At 35.3% G+C, this 19,763-nt stretch overlaps 1 long non-coding RNA gene across 1 annotated transcript; it reads right to left on the bottom strand.

Moving 5' to 3' along the window:
* Positions 1–4,694: 4,694 nt before the first annotated feature.
* On the bottom strand, positions 4,695–15,643 carry LOC121452178. Its single transcript, XR_005974818.1, has 4 exons — positions 15,577–15,643; positions 14,125–14,176; positions 12,368–12,478; positions 4,695–4,797 (listed from the first exon to the last, which is right to left on the bottom strand). It is a non-coding gene; the product is annotated as an uncharacterized LOC121452178 (long non-coding RNA).
* Positions 15,644–19,763: the final 4,120 nt, after the last annotated feature.

The raw sequence follows: 19,763 nt of genomic DNA, 5'->3' as shown, positions 1-19,763 counted from the left end.
TACTAATTGCAAGAAGTTATTGCTCCATTGTTTCCGTGTTCTGAACACTGTGACTTTTCTTCATGTTGCAGTTAGGGACATTATACCTGACCATTAGACCATAGTTTGATTTTCTAATAAGTTGCCTAGTTACCCCATACACAAGGAGAATTTCCTCTTTTCTCTTACCCTATATTTACCTGGATTATTCCCTTGAATAAACAAGATTTGATGAGAATACTCTCTTGTCTCCATCTCCTGTGTCTCTTGTCCCATCTCATTTTCACTCCCCCTCTAGAGCCTCTGTTGACTAAAAGTTGAGCCAGGGTAACGACGTGTTTCTGGAACAAGGAGGAATAAGTGAAGAAGCTGTTCAGAGAGGCACACATAAAATGAATTATAATTAAGAGGAAGAGAAACACAGGAACCTGCTGTGTCTTCTAAACCTCAGTAGTAGAACAGAGATCATGGGACAAGCAATTACTTAGCATGAAATGAGACATGCATTCATTGCACGAGTGGTAAGTATTAATATTAATAGTTAACTTTTTGAGAATATTAAAAATGTTTTCTAGATGAGATAAAAGGATAGAGAGTCAGAGAGGCTCTTAAAGATTACTAATAAGCATTTGGACCAAGAAATATCCATATAACTGACTGTTTTACTAGAATTCATAAATTTTGTTTTAGAGGTATTATTTTGTAGTTGACAATATTTTTGAGATAGAAGAGAAAGTATTATTAAAAGATAAGTTGGACTAAATAGATTAAAAGGAGCCTAAATATTTGCAATGGCAAATATGGGTTTTTAAATTTGAGAAGGGTTAAATTAATCCAGTCAGCAACAATCCTCTGCTAAGGGAACTTATTTTTCCTATGTTAACAGGTAAGTGGAGCTTATGATAACCCAAATCAGCAGACTCATACCCCAGATGAAATACAAGAATAACTGAGAGAAATAGGCATGGAAACATGGGAGTATCTTCGCTCCATGGGAGAGAACTATGGTTCTTGGATTAAAGTTATCCAGAAATCTAATGAGCCTTATATTGAATTCCTAGCTCAACTAAAACAAACAATAGAAAGAACCGTAATTGGAGAAGAAGCAAGGAAATAACTTCTTAAAAGACTAAGTATATAAAAATGTCAATGAGTGTTATAATGAGCTATGTTCTCAGTTTAGGAAACAGGAAATATTAATAGTTATGAGAAAGTAAGAAACAATATTCCATCTGAAAGTAGAAATCTGCAATTGGCTCCTGAAACTATAGCCACCATTTTTATAATTTGCAAAAAGAACATAAAAATTTAAAAGATTTAAAACGCTTTGGATACGGACAAATCAGTTTTTTACCAAAGAAGCTCAGGCAAAAGTAAAATTAGTTAAACAGAATATTCAAAATGCCTTTTGGAATAGGTTATAACCTCTGATCACATGAAAAATGTCTGGTGATCTGACATTTGAAAATTTGGAAATGCTCTTAGCAATTTTTGGTTGCTTTTTCTTTTGTTCAAGAGGAACATGGACATTTACATACTAATGCTAATCATCTACATGTTCAATATAAAATTCTATTTGATAAACTAATCATACTTGCAAATCCATTACATTTTAAAACAACAAATTGAAATTCATAAAGGAAGACTTTGTTAAGGAATTAATGTGAGCTATTTAGAAGAATTAGGGCAACTTTACATTAACACATACTAATTTTCTTAAATCTATACCAAAGGAATAATCTAATTGGAGTAGAAAAATATTTGTCTCTTACTCCAAATGTTGAAAAAGCAGAAAAACTGCCATAGATACTGAACGGCAGCCAGCATTGCTAATGGAGAATGGGATAGGGGTGGGTATTATCTCTCTTCAGGATGAGTGACAGTTATGGATCCTGAAGAAGACATTCCAATATTGGCCTTGGTAAAATCATATTCATGGAAGTGACCTCAACCACATAGGTCTTTACCACGATCACCAAATAGGGATCAGGTGAAATCTCTTGTTCCCTATGGTCAGATTATTGTCTGTCAGTCCAAAAGACCAGTTATAGCTTAATATTTTTTCTGGCCATATGTGCTTTGTTAACTGTCTTTTCTTATCAGGGATCCGCTGTAAGTTATTGTGCTTAAGTCTCTTGTACACCTATGTTTCAGCCTGTCTTTTAGGGAGATACGGATGTTTTAGTGTATATCACTGTAAGTATCCTCTCTCCTCCTTGTAATGACTTGACTTCTCTGAATAATTTTGATGAGCCCTCTTATAATTTTACTTATATGGATGATAGAAAGCCAATGAGCTTTGAAAGTTGTCCTTGTTTATCAGTGGAATTACATCATTTGTTACAACCTGGTGTTAATATAGGTAGATCTCTTTCTCATCTTCAAAGATTTTCAGCATGGTCCATTAATCAGACCTTGGAGAATATTATTGAAAGTAATGAATTATCATATCATGTATGTCCAGATTTTATGTATTATGGAGTAAAATATCAGCCATTTATTTGGAAGATCTTTTAGGGCAAATTTTGAAAAGTCACTCAAAATAAGTGGATCAATTAGGACCCATTTTTCAGTTTATTAACACTTGTTCTGGATGGAATATTACCACTTGTGATTTGCTTATTTGAAGTAGTAATATTATTGCTTGTGTGCATAACTCAAATAGCCTTAATTGCTAGGAATGTATAACTACAATGGTGAAGAATTTCATAAATATTATATTTTTTATTCTTCAATAGTCTAGTGAAATAAAGATATGTTCATATATCTGAGCATAATTTGACCCTCATCAGTGATGATCTTTGGCACTAGTAGGAAAATAACATATGCAGTAGAGACGATCTTTCTAAAGGAAATAGGAGGCTGTGTGTTCTATGATTTGATGTTTCATGTTTTTAAAACTACTTGAAAGTTTCATACATTTATATCTAAAAGATGGCAGAAACACTGTGCCATTTAAGAACCAATAAGGAGAGAGATCTCAAACCAAGGACCAGAAATCAAAGGACTGCATTGAACATGGTGATCTCATCCAGAGCTGATGAGTCACCTGTGCCTCCCTCCTCCTTGTGTGTTGTGAAAAGAAGTAGAGCAAATGACAGGGGAACACAGAATAAAATGTACTTTATGCTGCAGTTTGCCTCCAGTTAACATCCTACAAAATGTGACAGGTTGTGCGAGCCAGAAGCTGCTTTTGCCACAAATCTACTTATATACATGGAAGCCTTCATTCCTGTCTGGAGATTTTTGATTTTGAATCTGGGCTCCAATGTATCTGTCTTCTGATTTGTTGTGATAAATTTTTGTCTGTCTGTTTATATGTGTAGTTTTTGTGCAGTCAAATTATAATTTCATATTACATATAAAATGATAGAATGAATTATACACAAATATACAACAAGAACCAAATTTTGAAGACAATATATCTTTAAAGCATATATGCTGGTTGAGATTAGCAACACATACTATGAAATATCACTCTGAACTTAACTCATTTACAGTTTGGTGTGGGAGTTCCTTATGTTTGTGTGTTTCTTTCATTGTAATGAATAATGAAACTCTGATGGTCTTGATGAGATAGGACACAACTTAGGTAGGCAGGGAGCAGATAGAACTAATGGTCAGAGAGTCCAGATCTACATTTGTTTCTTGAAGGGTATAAGCTAGGATGATTTGACTTAAGGTGTTTTTATAGGACATTGTGAGAAAAAAATGGTATTTTGACTCAGGGTGTGGTTGCTCCCTGTTCGGTGATTTTGAGAGAATATTACTTTGTTTGTTCTTTGTATCATGGCAAGGAACTCTTGCCTCCTAACCCATCTTTGGACTGAGATATATATGAACTTTGAATAATCAACTTGAGACATATAACATTATTCATTGCGTATCCTTCAATATCTATATAATTATTCTTGTAAATTTTTATCTTAATCCTTATGCCTTCCACAAGTATGGAAATGGGTAGTTCAGGACACTAAGTGATGGATCCTCAGATTTGAAAATGGACTATGGACGTATTACATGATCAATACCAAGAGTAGAGGTGTTAAGTAAAGAGTGCTTTGTAAAAAAAAGTAAAAGTGAGCATGAGTTGAACAACAAGGGATAATAATTGTAAGTAAATTTGTATTATGACAGAAAATCAGTAGTTTAGTGACTATGGAATTGTCTTGGAGATAATTTACAGGCTAGAGGAGCTTAGGTGGATCAGTTTCAAAAACAGAATTTTTTAGAATTTGTAAAGAAACTCAGCCTTTGATTTCCCAAGCAAGGTACCTTGGACACAGAAAAATTGAGGTAAAATACCAAGACCATTATAACCTGGAATTACCACAAAGTATTCTTTTCATTTGTGGGGGCTCATAAGGGAGAGTTTGTATTTGCACATAATAGGTAAAGCGTAGTTCTGCCTGCAATGGTTACACCTGAGACAGGACACTCCTATCCAACATAGAGATGTTATGTGAGGAAACATTTATAGTACTGTGTGATTATGATCAGCCTGTGCCTAGAGAGAGCTATAGGTAGACACTGCTAAGAACAAGAATAGGGAGTTTTCAAGTCCTTTGATTCTGATGAGCAATGCTGAATAGTAGAAAATTGTGGAATAATTAAGCAGGATCTATGAAGCTTGAGGAATTTAGTAATACTACCTTCACAGAAGTTGGAAACTCTGTAAATCTCCTCTTATCACAAAAGCACTCCTCCTCTTACACAAGGACTGGCTATGATCAAGCAAAGATGCAGAGACCTGGAGTAGTGCAACACCCAGATGTGTTGTGTATCTCTCACGCAAGCTAGTTTCAGAGAAGGCACCTTCTGAGGAGAGAAAGGACAAATGTTATTAGCAATAGAGCAAAGATATGTGCAGGACAAATAATAAATTAGTTGCCCTGAGCCCATTCAAACAACTCAAAGAATTAAAAGCAACTCGAGCTCAGTATAGCTCAAATGTTCCTTTGATGCAAATGTTGCTGGAGTACAGAATTTTAAAAGCCTTACACTATGAGAAATGGAAACAATTGGGCAAAGCTTGCCTGTCAAATAGAGACTATCGGTTGTTGAAAACCAAACATGAAGAAAGATGTTGGGTCACAGATCTGAGAAACCTGACCCAACAAATTCCTTTTTCTTTTCATATGCTTACTGGTGAGTGACTTCATAAAAAATAGAAATCAGCAATTAAATTTTGCTGAGGATAGGGAACCTGAAATGGCCCTATCCTATAGCAATACTGGCGAATATCTTGCATATCATCATAGAACCTTCATCTGGTGGTGGATGGAGATAGAAACAGAGACCCACACTGGAGCACTGGACTGAGCTCCCAAGGTCCAAATGAGGAACAGAAGGAGGGAGAAGATGAGCAAATAAGTCAGGACCATGAGGGGTGCACCCACCCAATGAGACAGTGGGGCTGATCTATTGGGAGATCACCAAGGCCAGCTGGACTATGACTGAAAAAGCATGGGATAAAAACAGACTCTCTGAACATGGCGAACAATGAGGGCTGATGAGAACCCAAGGACAATGGCACAAGGTTTTGATCCTAAATCATGTTTTGGCTTTGTGGGAGCCTAGCCAGTTTGGATGTTCACCTTCCTAGACATGGACGGAGGAGGGAGGACCTTGGACTTTCTACAGGGCAGGGAACCCTGACTGCTCTTTGGACTGGAGATGGAGAGTGAGAGGTGTGCGGGGAGGGGGAGACGGGTGTGAGGAGGGGGAGGGAAATTGTAGGATGGGAGGAGACTTAAACTTTTATTCCTTTTCTAAATTAAAAAAAAATAAAAAAGTAAAAAATAAAAAAAACATTGCAATAGCAGTATATGCCCAAGTTACTTCAATGACAAGAACGCCTGGAATTAACTTCTGTCTTCTGGAGAGCAGACTGAAGTCTAATGTAAATTAATTCAGGGACCTGAAGAATTGTTTCAGGATGCTGCAGTAACCAAACAGATTAATTGGAAACACAGAAACTGAGTGCTTGAGAAATAAAGCTAGCCTACGATTATGCTATGTTATTTTGTAAGTCTGCTTTGAGACCATTTAGAAATAAGAGTATTATTTCTGATTTTATTTGAATATCCTCAGATATTGGACACTCGTATAGCCAGTGACTAGCTATGACTTCTGTTTTACAGAAAAAAAAGAAACAGTAAAATAGGTTCCTCCTGACAAAGATATCTTGAAATTGGTAATTGATATTAGAATTAAGAATTGTTAATGAGAGTTAATTGGAGCTATACATCTTGCATTGCCTTCTATTTCTTCCAGAACAAAAGATACCTATAATGTTGTTCTCTTTTTAAAAGATTTTTTAGACCATCCTATCGGCTCACTGAAATTCTCAAAGATATGCATTTAGTGTTTCATCAGTTTTTTTTTTTTAAAAAATTAGAAGATACCATTAGACTATCTTGCCTCAGGGTATGACAAATTGTTTTCTATTATGCCAGAAATATGTGGAGCAGGCTCCACAAAATCTTACAATTCAATTTCCACAAGTTTATATAGTCCTTTAAGGATGGTGACTTTCTTGTTCATTTAAAAGAAGTAAGTTTGTTTCTAATATATTGTCAGCTTCAGCAGAATCATGTCTTTTAGAGTTAGTAATTTCCCCAGTGAAATTACAAAGACTTACATCTTTTGAATATTTTGGAATATATGCTTATCCAAAAGAAATTAATCCTCAGAAATTAGAAATTAAAAGAGAAAGATGAGAAACTTTGAATGACTTTCAGAAATTACAGAGGGATATAGCAACAGCCACGGTGCTTTCTAGAGACGCACCTAGTTCCTCTGCTTATTTGTGACTGTTGTGATGCTTGATCTATTTGAGGGACACTTAGCAGTGAGAGAATGATGTGTCTCTTTGGCTTTGACTGATACTTTGAAAACTGTTCCTCATGCAGAATTGCATTTTTCTGCATAAATATAGGAAGAGATGCCTGGTGTTATGGCACGGTTTTAGGCCAAGCTTTGCTGGTGTCCATGAGAATCCTGCCCCATATTGTGAGAATACAGTGGAGGAACATAGTAAGATGTTGTCCAAATGTAGGGGTGAAATAGGAGGCAGAGTAGAGGCTGCAGTAATGTTGGAAAATAGCAAAAGAAAATAATTAAATTAAAATCAAATAACTGATTGTCATACAGGGATGGCAGATGGACATTTGATTCAGGGGCTCCTATGTTTTACGAAAACATATATTTTTCTTGCATCATAATTTGAATCTAAAGATATTCTTTTAGTTTATCGGTTTTTCAAGACATGGTTACTCTGTTACTTTGCAGCCTGTCCTGGAACTAGCTCTGTAGACAAAGCAGGACTTAAACTCACAGAGATCCACTTGCCTCTGACTCTCGAGTCCCAAGTGCTGAGAATAAAGTTGTGCACAATCACCGCATGGTGGATATGTTAATTTTGAAAAGATGCCCTGCTTTTGTTCCACAGAAGATGAGAACCTGTGGATTGTTACCAGGCTAATGTTATTTGATGGAGCAAGTCCTCCCAGAAGATCTCTAGAAACCCTATAAAAAGTTTCCCAACAAGTATTTGTGCCTCTGAAAATGGTCTGTCAGTGACTCTAGGTCTTAGGAAATGTTATTTGCTCCAATGTTGAAAATGAGACTTTGTGTGTTTGCCTACATAGCCATTTGCCTCTGTCATTTCTTGCACATTTGAAAGTTGCTTCGTTGTACTTCATGTTTACTAAAATAATATTATTTTCCTCTCAGGTTTTCCATAGGGTTGAATAATTGGTAGTCATAGTTACATTCCTCTCATAACTTGGACAATCCATTTCTAATATAAGACTTAGTTCCATAGGATAGGGTATTATTGAAACAGATAGGATACAATTTTTTTTTCTGGATATTGTTTATGATGGGTAAAACTCTATTTTTTATTGGTTTTTCAAGAAAGAGTTTCTCTGGTAACTCTAATTTTTATACTGATATCTATGATATCTGTTCTTTTTTAATTTTTTTTTTTTAATTGAGAAAGGGAAAAATAAAAGAAAAAAGTTTCCCCTTTCCCCCACTCCTCTCCCCCTCCCTCTCCAGTCCAAAGATCAGTCAGGGTTCCCTGCCCTGTGGAAAATCCAAGGTCCTCCCCCTTCCGTCCATATCTAGGAAGGTGAACATCCAAACTGGCTAGGCTCCCACAAAGCCAGAACATATAGTATGATCAAAACCCCGTGCCATCATCCTTGGCTTCTCATCAGCCCTCATTGTTCGCCATGCTCAGAGAGTCCAGTTTTATCCCGTGCTTTTTCAGTCACAGTCCTGCTGGCTTTGGTGAGCTCCCAGTAGAACAGCCCCACTGTCTAAGTGGGTGGGTGCACCCCTCGTGGTCTTGACTTCCTTGCTCATCTTCTCCTTCCTTCTGATCCTCATTTGGACCTTGGGAGCTCAGTTCAGTGCTCCAGTGTGGGTCTCTGTCTCTATCTCCATCCATCACCAGATGAAGGTTCTATGGTGATATGCAAGATATTCGTCAGTATTGCTATAGGATAGGGTCATTTCAGGTTCCCTATCCTCAGCTGCCCAAGGAACTAACTGGGGACATCGCCTTGGCCTCCTGGGAGCCACTCTACTAAAACTGAGAAGCTTCTGTAAAGCAAAGGACACTGTCACTAAGACAAAAAGGCAACCTACTGACTGGGAGAAGATCTTCACCAACCCCTCAATAGATAAGGTCTGATCTCCAAAATATGTAGAGAACTCAAGAAAGTAGACGTTAAAATGCTAATTAACCCAATTAAAAAAAGGGGGCACTGAACTTAACAGAGAATTCTCAACAGAAGAAGTTCTATTGGCCAAAAGACACTTAAGGTCATTCTCAACCTCCTTAGCAATCAGGGAAATGCAAATCAAAACAACTTTGAGATATCATCATACACCTGTCAGAATGGCTAAAATCAAAAACACCAATGATAGCATTTGCTGGAGAGGTTGTGGAGGAAGTGGTACCCTAATCCATTGCTGGAGGGAATGCAATCTTGTGCAACCACTTTGATATCTGTTCTTATTGTTTAAAGTTTTACATTGGGTTTAAAACTCTCTTATTTCAAGAAAAGAGAGAAGTACTCTGGAACTTCTTAAGACAATGGTTTTGGATGCTGGGCCACTTAGGCATATTCCCTGCATACTATAACAATAGATCAAGAAACATGGTCTTTCTCCCTCTTATCAGCCTGATTTTGTTCCCCGTTCCTTGCTCATGCAGAGGACTTTAATATGGGGTGCTACCCCTAAATAAAGAATCCTTAATTTTACTTTCCCCAAAATGATGTGGGACTACTTTATCATGATGCTCTAAAAATAATGTGTTTTTTTTTACTGTAGTACACATTTAATCCAATGAGAACTTTGCTTCTTTGCAAAACTTAATTGATATGAAGCATGGAATACCCACAAGTAATGATTATAAGATCCACAAATAATGATTATGACATGGTGATTAATGTTCACAAATTCATCATTAGTACCTATTGAATAATAGGGTCTAGTTCAAGGAGGGGAATATTTGAGGTTATTTCTAGGTTTGTTTTTTTTTTTTTAGTTATACTATTATATATGGATATCAAACAGTTTCCCGATCAAAGCAAATGTTCATTTCATCCTGGAATGCAATCGTAATATCATGGCACTCTTTATAGATTTAGAAGTTTGTAAGTCCTCTGTGATCATGAATTATTTGGAATATAAGACCTGTAATAAATAGCCTTCATTATTCACAATGTTGGAGCCTCAAAAATTATGTTTTCATAATTTAGGTACTATATAATATGTACAGGCAAAATCTTTTTGGAAACTTTCCTAATCACCTTGGTGAATTCCATTGTGTCATATACTACTATGAAATTCTCAACGATACTTTGTTTACTTTGTGAATAAATTTTCCACAATTCTTAAAACACACCTGAGTGCCTCTTAATTAATAACATTTGTGAGGCTTGGAATAATTCTGTCAGCCCTGACAATGGGAGAAGGGTCTGTCCTTGCTGTTGGGCTGTTGCTCTGCTCTGTAAACTATTCCCTATGCTGGATAGCCTTACTCTGCTTAAATACTAGTGGAATCATTAACCATATCAATACATATAATGGTCATTTGCATGCCATAAAAGTAAAAAACACAAATAAGGAACTAGATCCTTAAAAATATAAAACACAAAAATAAAATAAAATAGAAAGCAATTATGTTTTGTAAATTAAAATTAAATTAATTTTTTATGAACCAATAATAATAGTAATGATTAGCTCTGTGAAGAAATACTGAAGAAAATTTATAAATATTTTCAAATTAATCCCTCTCACACTTTGCTTTAGTCTGCTTTATGTGTTGGTGACAGTGGGCATGTTTTGAATTCCTTCAGTCAGGAATAGCCTGCATTTTTACCTGTCAGAAATTCTACATATCACTCTAAACTGAACAGTGGCATAATTCTGAGAAGTAGTGAGATTCACCAGTGTTCTGATTTCATTGTAACGAAACTGATGTTTATTAGCTTTACTAGGTGAAAGTTTCTCCTTTTTTTTCTCTCTCTCTCAAAATCAGCCTTCAACTAAGGTGGAAAACATTTAACTATAATTGCTGCTTTCTATAGAGTTCCATTTGAAACTCATAATATCTCTTTGTAACCTAGTTAAGGTTTCATTAGTTAAAGATGGCTGGAGGTATTTTTGTGCTTTGAAAAGCATTTTCAGTCCGAATTTATCCACACATCTTTGCATATGGATGCATATTCCACAATCTACAGGTAATTCACTAATTTCAAAATCTTCACCTCCTGCATTGCAATTTGCAAAATGCTCTCTTTCTTATATATCTGCCCTCTGTTAGAACTTGACTCCCCTTTAAAGAAGCCAGCATCCTGGAATCAAGCATCTTGTTAGAGATCACATGCCCAATGTCAACCAGATCAGAATAAGAAATGTCATACATCACAGGAGTTTCTTCACCCTGGGGTTTAGCATATAGCTTTTCATCATCACCACTTACATTTCAGAAGAGATTTGTGTCTTTGTTCCGGAGTGCTTGATTTTAAAATAATCAAACAGGAAGAAAGCATAGAAAAAGAAAAAAAAATGGGGGAATACAAAAATAACTTGGTAAGGAAAATTCCAAAATTGGAAGTATGACCATAACAAGAAAAGATAAAATATTCTCACAAATGAAATCTTCATGAGAAAGTAACAGCATTGTAATGTTGAGGGTAAGCATGCTGGTTAATATGCTCTAGAGTGTTAAACAATAGCCTTATATGCCATAAAAAGATGATTTTATACCAATATTCCTCATACACAATTGTTCAAAAGCTAAAAATTTGCAGTGTTTCTTCTAATTACGCTTGGTTAATACATACTGCTTACCATTATTCTTGGAATAAAAATACTTCATGGCATGTGCAGATTCAATTTATATCCCAAGGAAAAGGATATCTCATTTGAAGACAGCTTATCTTTAGGAATAGGTCTGTTGTCAGAGGCTGATGGCATGTATCTTAATGCCCTAACTTGAAATAACCAATCAGAAACTCGATTATTTACAATAATGTCTGGCCAGTAGCTTAGGAGTATTTCTAGCTAGCTCTTATATCCTAAAATAACCCATCCCCACTCTTCTCTGGATCACCATATGGTCATGGTTTACTGGCAAATTTCAGCAGATTCCAGGAAAGGCATCTGTTTTTTGGAGGAGCTTCATGACTTCTCAGTGACTCCTGCTACTTTTTCTAGATATATCTTTCATCCTTTCTTTACTATGCTAAGACTGTGGTTGAGTCAGCTTACTTATTAACAAGAGGTAATAAAATACGTTCACTGAATACATCACCTCCCAAATCACGTTCCCCTTTCTTTCTAAATAAAAGAGAAAGATTTAAATGTAACATACTAAAATTGCATATAAAAACAGTTATCTAGAAGGATCACAGTTACAATATTTATATCTATCTTATATTTTATCATAACTAAGGAAAATAATTATAACTATTTATTCTTCAACTCCATTAGTGTCTCCAAAAGGAGATGATATTATCTAAGTTAACAGGAATTGTGTTGTATGCAACTTCCAAACTCTATAATTAAGAGATCTCACAGCCTGGACAGTCATCTAAAAATTTCTGTAACTTTGCAGGCACCCATATTCATCATATTGGCCCATAGTTTCTGGCAGCCTTTATCAGGAAATTTTAAAGACAGTTCCCACTCTAATGACCATTTGTCAGGCACTTTCTTCCATGTCATGCAGACTGTCTTGCAGAACCTTTCATAAAGCAGGATACTTTAAGGACTGTCTCACTTTCTTTAGGCACTTTTAGAAGGCAATTTTATGTGGGTCCATGCAAATCAATAAGCAGTCCAGGAAAAAGCAGTTTCTTACCCAATAGCTAGCAAACTACATAAAGAGCCTAATTGCAGCCCATCTTCCTCTTGAAGTGCTACCAGGTGCTACCAGGAGTCGATGAGTATGGTCTCATTGTTATGAAAGGGCCTAAGTTTTGAAAACATTTTAAATATGATATTCTGTTAGTCTTTGAGAAGTTTGAATTGTACCTATCCATCTGAAATATATCTCTGTTACTCTAGAAAAGCGAACTAACCAGACTACAAACTTGACTAATATAGGTGACTCTATATTAATCTATCTTTCAATATTATACATTATATTTTAAACTAGCTGCACAATATAATAACTTAATCAACAGCAGAAACATATATATACATAATGTATAACAAAATTGATCTTAAATCTATAGTAATAAACCAAAATCTATACCAATGCATATCTCTTTAGCATATCACTCTTTAAATGTAACCAAATTTTATAAAAATATTTTTGAATTTGCTCATGATTCTTTCCTAACTTATTACTGCTGTTTATTGGACAAAACTAGTTGGAGGAGATTATTTAGACCTTTAAGTGCATCTTTTTCTATTGAATCACATTAGTCTTGAGAAATCTACAGGTTTTCATCCTCTCTAGAAAGGAAGTAGAACCTTTTTTCCAAAACAACATATCTTTACCTAGAACCAAATTTTGAAGTGAAGACACCTTTAAAACATATATTTGGGTTTATATTAGCACCACAATCTATGAAGTGTCTTTTTGTACTTATCTCTTTTACAGTCAAAAATTGAATAAAACACAATAATAGACTTAAACCATTCTCTCTGTGTATTTTCCATCTTACATGGCTTGTTTTTCTTTACTTATTAAATCTATGACAATTTATTGTCTGTCTATTTGAAGACATTGTTTTTTTTAACTAGTTGGTTCTTTTTATATCTGTAACTGTTTTCTGATGAGAAGCTTTTTTAAATGCTAAGTAGGAATGACTAAGACAAACTCTTCCATCTTGCCTGTCAGTTCCTCCCAGTCCTACATGGCTAAGAAATGTGTACTGCCTCTGAGATACTTAATCTCAGAACCAGATCCAGGCTGGGGTCTCACCAGGTCTGTGTTGTCATTAAGCAAGTTGTAGCATTCTGCTCACAAACGCCAGTTAAATGCTTTATAGCCAGAAAACCAGAAAGAATCATAGCTGATCCTGAAACTAGCATGAAACAAAAGCTTTCTTTACAGAGTCTTGAAGATGGTCACCTGTTATAAGAAAGTGTGTGAATATTCAAAACTAATTACAAACTAAGTTTTATATAGGCATGTTCATTAGGAGGATGTATAATTCAGATGTATTGTCATCATTTATATCTCTGACATATAACTCTTATATGCAAATGAAAATATGATGCTCCATATGCTAGGACGTGAAATTTAATTAATTTTCCCCTAGTCTAACAACATCTATTACCTTGATATCACCAGTGAAACTCCTTATTTCTCCCACCAATGCATGAATTGAGAGATTTGGATGTGGCTGCTCTCCTCTTCCTTATTTACATATGCACGTGATGCTTAGATCGCTCAGATTATCTCTAGTTTTTCTATGTAGTTTGGGTTTTATAAATCTTAGACATATTTATTATATTAGTACAGAGAATAACCTTAAGAATACCTACAGCTATACCATAAGCTTGTGTATTCAGATGAGGTGTAAAAATACTACTACCTTCTCTACCTTTAAGATACTCAATCTACAACGGGATTAATATGCTTCTACTTCTTGAATATCTACTTACGTTCTACATAGGTCCTAATTGTAGAAAACTTCAGCTGTTCTTCTCTTGTTTTCTAAAATGGAATAAGGATGTGGTTATTCGTAGGCAGTTCATGGAAAATTGGACAGCATAGAGAAAAGTTGCAATAGATATTTATCTACACAAGGCATAAACTTGACTTCCTCTAGATTGCTTTATGATGAATACCTTCCATGAAATTTCCAGCTGTCCGTAAGCCTGGCCACAATACCACTCTGTCAAATGCTGCCTTTCTTTCAAGGATGTTCCTGCTATGATTCCAAGTAACCCAGATAATGTCTATATCTCATCTCACAACTCATTCCCTTACACATCCAACACCCACATTTGTGACATTCATTGGGACCATCTCTGGTGACACCAACACATACCTAAGGTCTGATATGTGATAATTCAACATTGACTGCTACGTACTGCTATTCTTTTGGGTTTTGGTTATAGGGACAAGCAGCTGAGAAATGGAATATAACCACAGCATGACTAGAAAGGACCTGCTATGTTGAAAGTGTTATTAGCTCTCCTTGCTTCAGACATCGGGATTGTGTGCTTTAAAATTGTTCCTGGAACATGAACCAAAGAGGAAAAGAATGATCTCCATGCCAACAATAGGAACAAATCCCGTGTTAACCGTGGAGATATCCATCAGAGCTGTTGACTCCTTTCTCCCTCCCTTCTCAAGGTGTGGTCCGGCAGAAAATTAAAAGTGAAAATGGATGACAGGAAAAAGTGCAGTTTATCTCTGACCAGAATCCAATTATCAAAGATGAAACCACTGCGAGGTAATTAGGAGTTGATTACATATCACACTTATTGGGTCTGCATCACGCCTATCTTCCTGAAATCAAACGTTTCTTCCTGGGGATGGCTGATGATTATTCTTCGCTGCCAATTAGAGCTTACTGGTATCACATTCAGAAATGCCATGTCATACTCCCTAAAAAAACACTGATTGTCGAATCTGCCAGTTGAAAATTTCAGAATCCGAGATGCCTGAAGCTATTCCCCAATGAAGCAATTATCATGGGGGGGGGGGGGGGTCCTCCAATCGTGCATATGATCGGTACATTCCCAGTTTCTCTCAGGTATTGACGCCCAAACAAAAATTTGATTACAGAAAATGAATAATCAAAGGTTAATCATAAAATCACAGATATTATGGCTGAAACAGTGATTTCGGAGACTGCAAGCAGGAACAGGTGACTCTTAGCGGAAGCAATGGGTAATGTCAGAAATTCTTTGCTTTTACTAGGTATCTATTGCGTCTGTCTCCTGCAGGTCTCTGGAACAGATTTTCTTTCTGGGTTTCTGTATAGCCAATCTCCTGACTAAATTCCAGCTAAACGCTGGGCTTTAGCCAGGAGACTGGCTGGCAAAATCCCTCAGTGCAGACCTTTTTATGTTATCTAGGAACCAATAAGAAGAGAGCTCTCAAACCTGAAAGCACAGGACTGCATTTTACATTGTGATCTCATCCGGAGCTCATGATTCATCTGTGTCTCCCTCCTCCCTGTGTGTTGTAAAAAGAAGCAGAGTCATTTAAAGGGGAAAACAGGATAAAATATAATTTACCCTTTGTTTTGCCTCCAGTTAACAACAGACAAACCTGCCTAATTTAGACTGGTTGCCACAGCAACATTGCAGCTGCTTTTGCCTAGATTCTAGCTGTACACATGAAAACCTCCTTTTGTATCATTGTTTTGTTTTGATTGTGACTTTGCGCTGTCAAGTGCATCTGGCTTCTTATTCTTTGTGATCTGCTTTTTGTCTATTTTTATGTGTATGTTTATGCAATTGAAATATAATTATTTATGTTTTATATACTAAATGAAGATGTAATATATAAATATATGATTACAATGGTTCATGTAGTTGAATTACAATACATAATATATTTAAGTCCATTAGAAGATTGTATAAGGAGAAGGAAGGATTGTAGAAAGAAATATTGATTTCAAGCCCTCTTGAAATTGACCTGACTGAAATAAATTTTCCCACTGTGTCTTAATGATAAAAAAAAATATTCAAATTGTTTCTTTTCTGGAAAAATATTAAATATATATATATATATATGTATATATATATTCTTAACACTTATGTTTGCCTGTTTCCTCTCAAAATTTCATAATTATTATTAAATTTGATCCATAGTTTTCTATCTTTAATGTACACAGAAAATATTTAAGGAAGTTGTATGTCCATTAATTAGAAACCATCTATTAGTACATGAGTGTCCTACATGGCAAGCTATGCTGATAATAATTCTAAATTTCTTTCTCAATTAGCTAAGTACTACAAATAGCTACTCTAATAAGGGTTTTGCTTTACTGTTTTTCCTCTATGCATAGTGCATTTTTGGGCACTGCACATACTTTAAGAATTAAACATTTAGTTACAGTTGTTGGAAATTCATTAGGGTAAAAGTGCTTATATATTAATCATTGAGGGTTTGATGCAGATATGCATCAAACCTTGTGCAATTGAGATAGGTGTCCTCCTGGGTCTGAAACGTGCCATTCTAGCCTAGCTGGCCATGAATATTCACTAAACTTCCTGTTGCCACACTTCTCTAACGTCCTGGGATTGTACAAAACCAAGATTTAGAAAGGCAAATATTCTAAAAATGAATTCTAGGTTTGCAAATTACCAAATGAGCATATTCATGACTGTCTCAGTTTTCAATGTAACCGCAAAAACATACAAATTAAGAGAATGATTATAAATCACAGACCACACAGTTAACCATCTAAAGATCATTGTATTCTACTTACACACAAAATATGAAATGGTCCTCTGTAAATACCAATGTTAAATTATCTTTTCTTAATAGTAGCTAATAATGTCAAAAAGTGGAAAAATGTCAGGTTTATTCTTCTTTAATACTTAAACATAAAATGTAATAAGAGCAATATGGAATTAAAATCAGGCTCTTTGACCAAAAATAGATTTTTAAAAAATACGGTCACATTTACACAATAAAGAACTATTCTGCAGTGAAAACAAAGATATCTTGAAATTTGTTGGCAAATGAATGAAAATATACAATTCCATTCAAAGTGAGGTAACCTAGACCAGAATAATGAGGATGGTTTGTACCTAATCATAGGTGAACAACAACTGTAAAGCATAGAATAGGGAACCTATAGCCCAGGATCACAGAGAAGCTAAGGAATAAGGGGAATATTAAGGGGAAAAAATTGATAACCCTGGGAAGAGGAAAAAGACAAATATCATGAAAAATTGGGAAAATATGGATGCAGTGAAAAGGGAATACAGAAAGTAAGGACAAAGAGAGTAATGAAGAGGAAAGAACTGAAAGTAAAAGAATTGTGTGTTTTGTGGAAGGAATGAGACAGCAAGCATGGAAAATGTTAAATTCATTGAGAGAAACATTATGGGAATAGCTAAACCCTGGAATTGGAGGAATTCACAAGGATGGCCACAACTTAGACCCTAAGTAATAGTTGAACTGATACTTGAACAGTCCTTGCCTTGTTGTCAGATTGATGACTATCATAAATGTCATCATAGAATCTAAATCCAGCAAATTATGGAAGCAGGTGCAGAGATCCACAGTTGATCACATGGCTGAGTTCCTAAAGCCCAATTGAATAATGGGAATTGTAAGAAAACATGCAAGAGATCAAGTTTGTGAAGGGAATACCCACTGAAACAGCTTACCTGAGGTGATGGTAGCCTAGGAACTCGGCCTGACAGTGAGGGAACTAGGATACTAACAATCTAAGCACTCTGAATTTGAGGGAGAGTTGAATGACTGGGACAGACTGTGGGCCCAGGCCCAGTGGGACCAGGATTGATTCATCCTGCATGTTCTGATTTTAGGGAACCCATTCTCTTGAATGCTATCTAGCAAAGTTTAGATATAGTGGGAACATAAAATAAATAAAAAAAAGATGCAACTATGATATGTTCATATGAAATAAAATAATACCTAATGAAATTGCCTGTGTTAGTGATATGTCTTTTTAAGGTACCAGGTAAATCATATATAAACAAGCAACAAAAATACATTAAAAAGCAAAAGAGAGCCTTTACTTATAACATATTGTTATTTAAATGTGATTCAGCTTTTGAATAATTTCAAGTTCGAGACAGAAAAAATATGAGTACTGGAATATTTCCTTTTTACTAGGCTTGGCTTATCTTCTTGGAAACAAAGTCACTGTGTTTTTACTCTTTGAAATTGTATTATTTGCTTATGTCATGTCACAGAATGTGAGTGAAAGCCAACTAAGACAATGAGCATGTTTATTAATCCCATATTGTAATGCAGTTGTAGATCATACCCCAGTCAGTGGTAAGATACTAAGCTTCAGCTGGGCAAGTTTAAATTCCATGTTCATGTGGTTGTTCTTCAGTTTGTAAACATGAGCATGTAGAATGACATCACTTCTGAGCAAGGGAAATATGTAAGAAATAAACATTGATACTATATTCTAAAAATCCATTTAAAATAATAAATACCAACACTATTATGAATAAATTTAACCATAAATTTTACAAGCGTATAACAAAAATCACATGTTATGCCTATAGCAGCATATAATTAAAATGCAAAAGAGAGAGGATATTAATTAATCAAGAACAGGATACAGAATATTCCTTTATATTGTGTGACTATATGATTGATTTAAGAAAGTTTCTGACTGGATATTGTTTAAGGAGGAAATGTGTAGCCTGAAGAAAAGACAGAAAAGTACTTAGTAAAAATGGAGGAGAGTCAGTATCATGAGAAACTCTGGGAAGTGGATGTAACTGATATACTGAGAAAAGGTAGCAATCCACATGGCAGAGTACTTATAAGAAATATAACTAGTTTAAAATGTACATGTTAACTAATAATAATCTCAGCTATTTGCTGAGAAATAATTTGTTTAGAAATAATAATAATTTTCTCTGGGGTTACTTTGGAACTGTCTTGTGGGAAACAAAACTCTGACTACTAATGAAATATTGATGTGGGGAACATAATTAGTATTAAACAAATAAAAATAGATATCTAAAAGTTTCTAAGCAATCAAAATATTGAATCAAACGTGGCTTTTGAATAAGTGTTTTTGTTCAGCTAAGATCAATGCAAATGGAAAACGGTGGAATGGCACTTTAAGAGATGTTTTATGAGCTGGATTCTGGTGACTACCAGGAAAATAACTCTATTAAGCGTTCCTCCATCCAAATACTTTATAATGTTTATTAACAATGGGCTGTATGCTACTCAGTGTAAGAATGGACCCAATAATGTCCCAGCGGTGCAGTGATAATCATGGCTCCCTGAGACCTCAGCCATGAAGCTCATCTCAGAGTGACCCAACTTGCCATGCAACAAGACATGTTATACTCTGTGCAGTGTTAATTTGCAACTAATATTGTAGTTTCACATTTGTCTCATCTAATCAAAGAACAATGCAGATGTTCAGTAGATAAATTTCAGGACAAAATAAAAACTCTAGACAAACTGCTGTGTGTTTATAGATATGCACATGCAAGTCTCTCTGCTGGTCTATTTATGTGTTAGTGATGAATTAAGGAGACAATATTAATGGGTCACTGATAAATGGGATTTATGTAATTGCTTTGTTTTTATTTACTTTTTACTAATTGTA

The sequence above is a fragment of the Microtus oregoni genome, unplaced genomic scaffold, assembly GCF_018167655.1.
Source record: "Microtus oregoni isolate MIOR12 unplaced genomic scaffold, Mior012 000000F_ref0000247, whole genome shotgun sequence".
NCBI classification, from domain to species: Eukaryota; Metazoa; Chordata; class Mammalia; order Rodentia; family Cricetidae; genus Microtus; species Microtus oregoni.
This window is presented reverse-complemented; position numbering and strand designations above follow the sequence as displayed.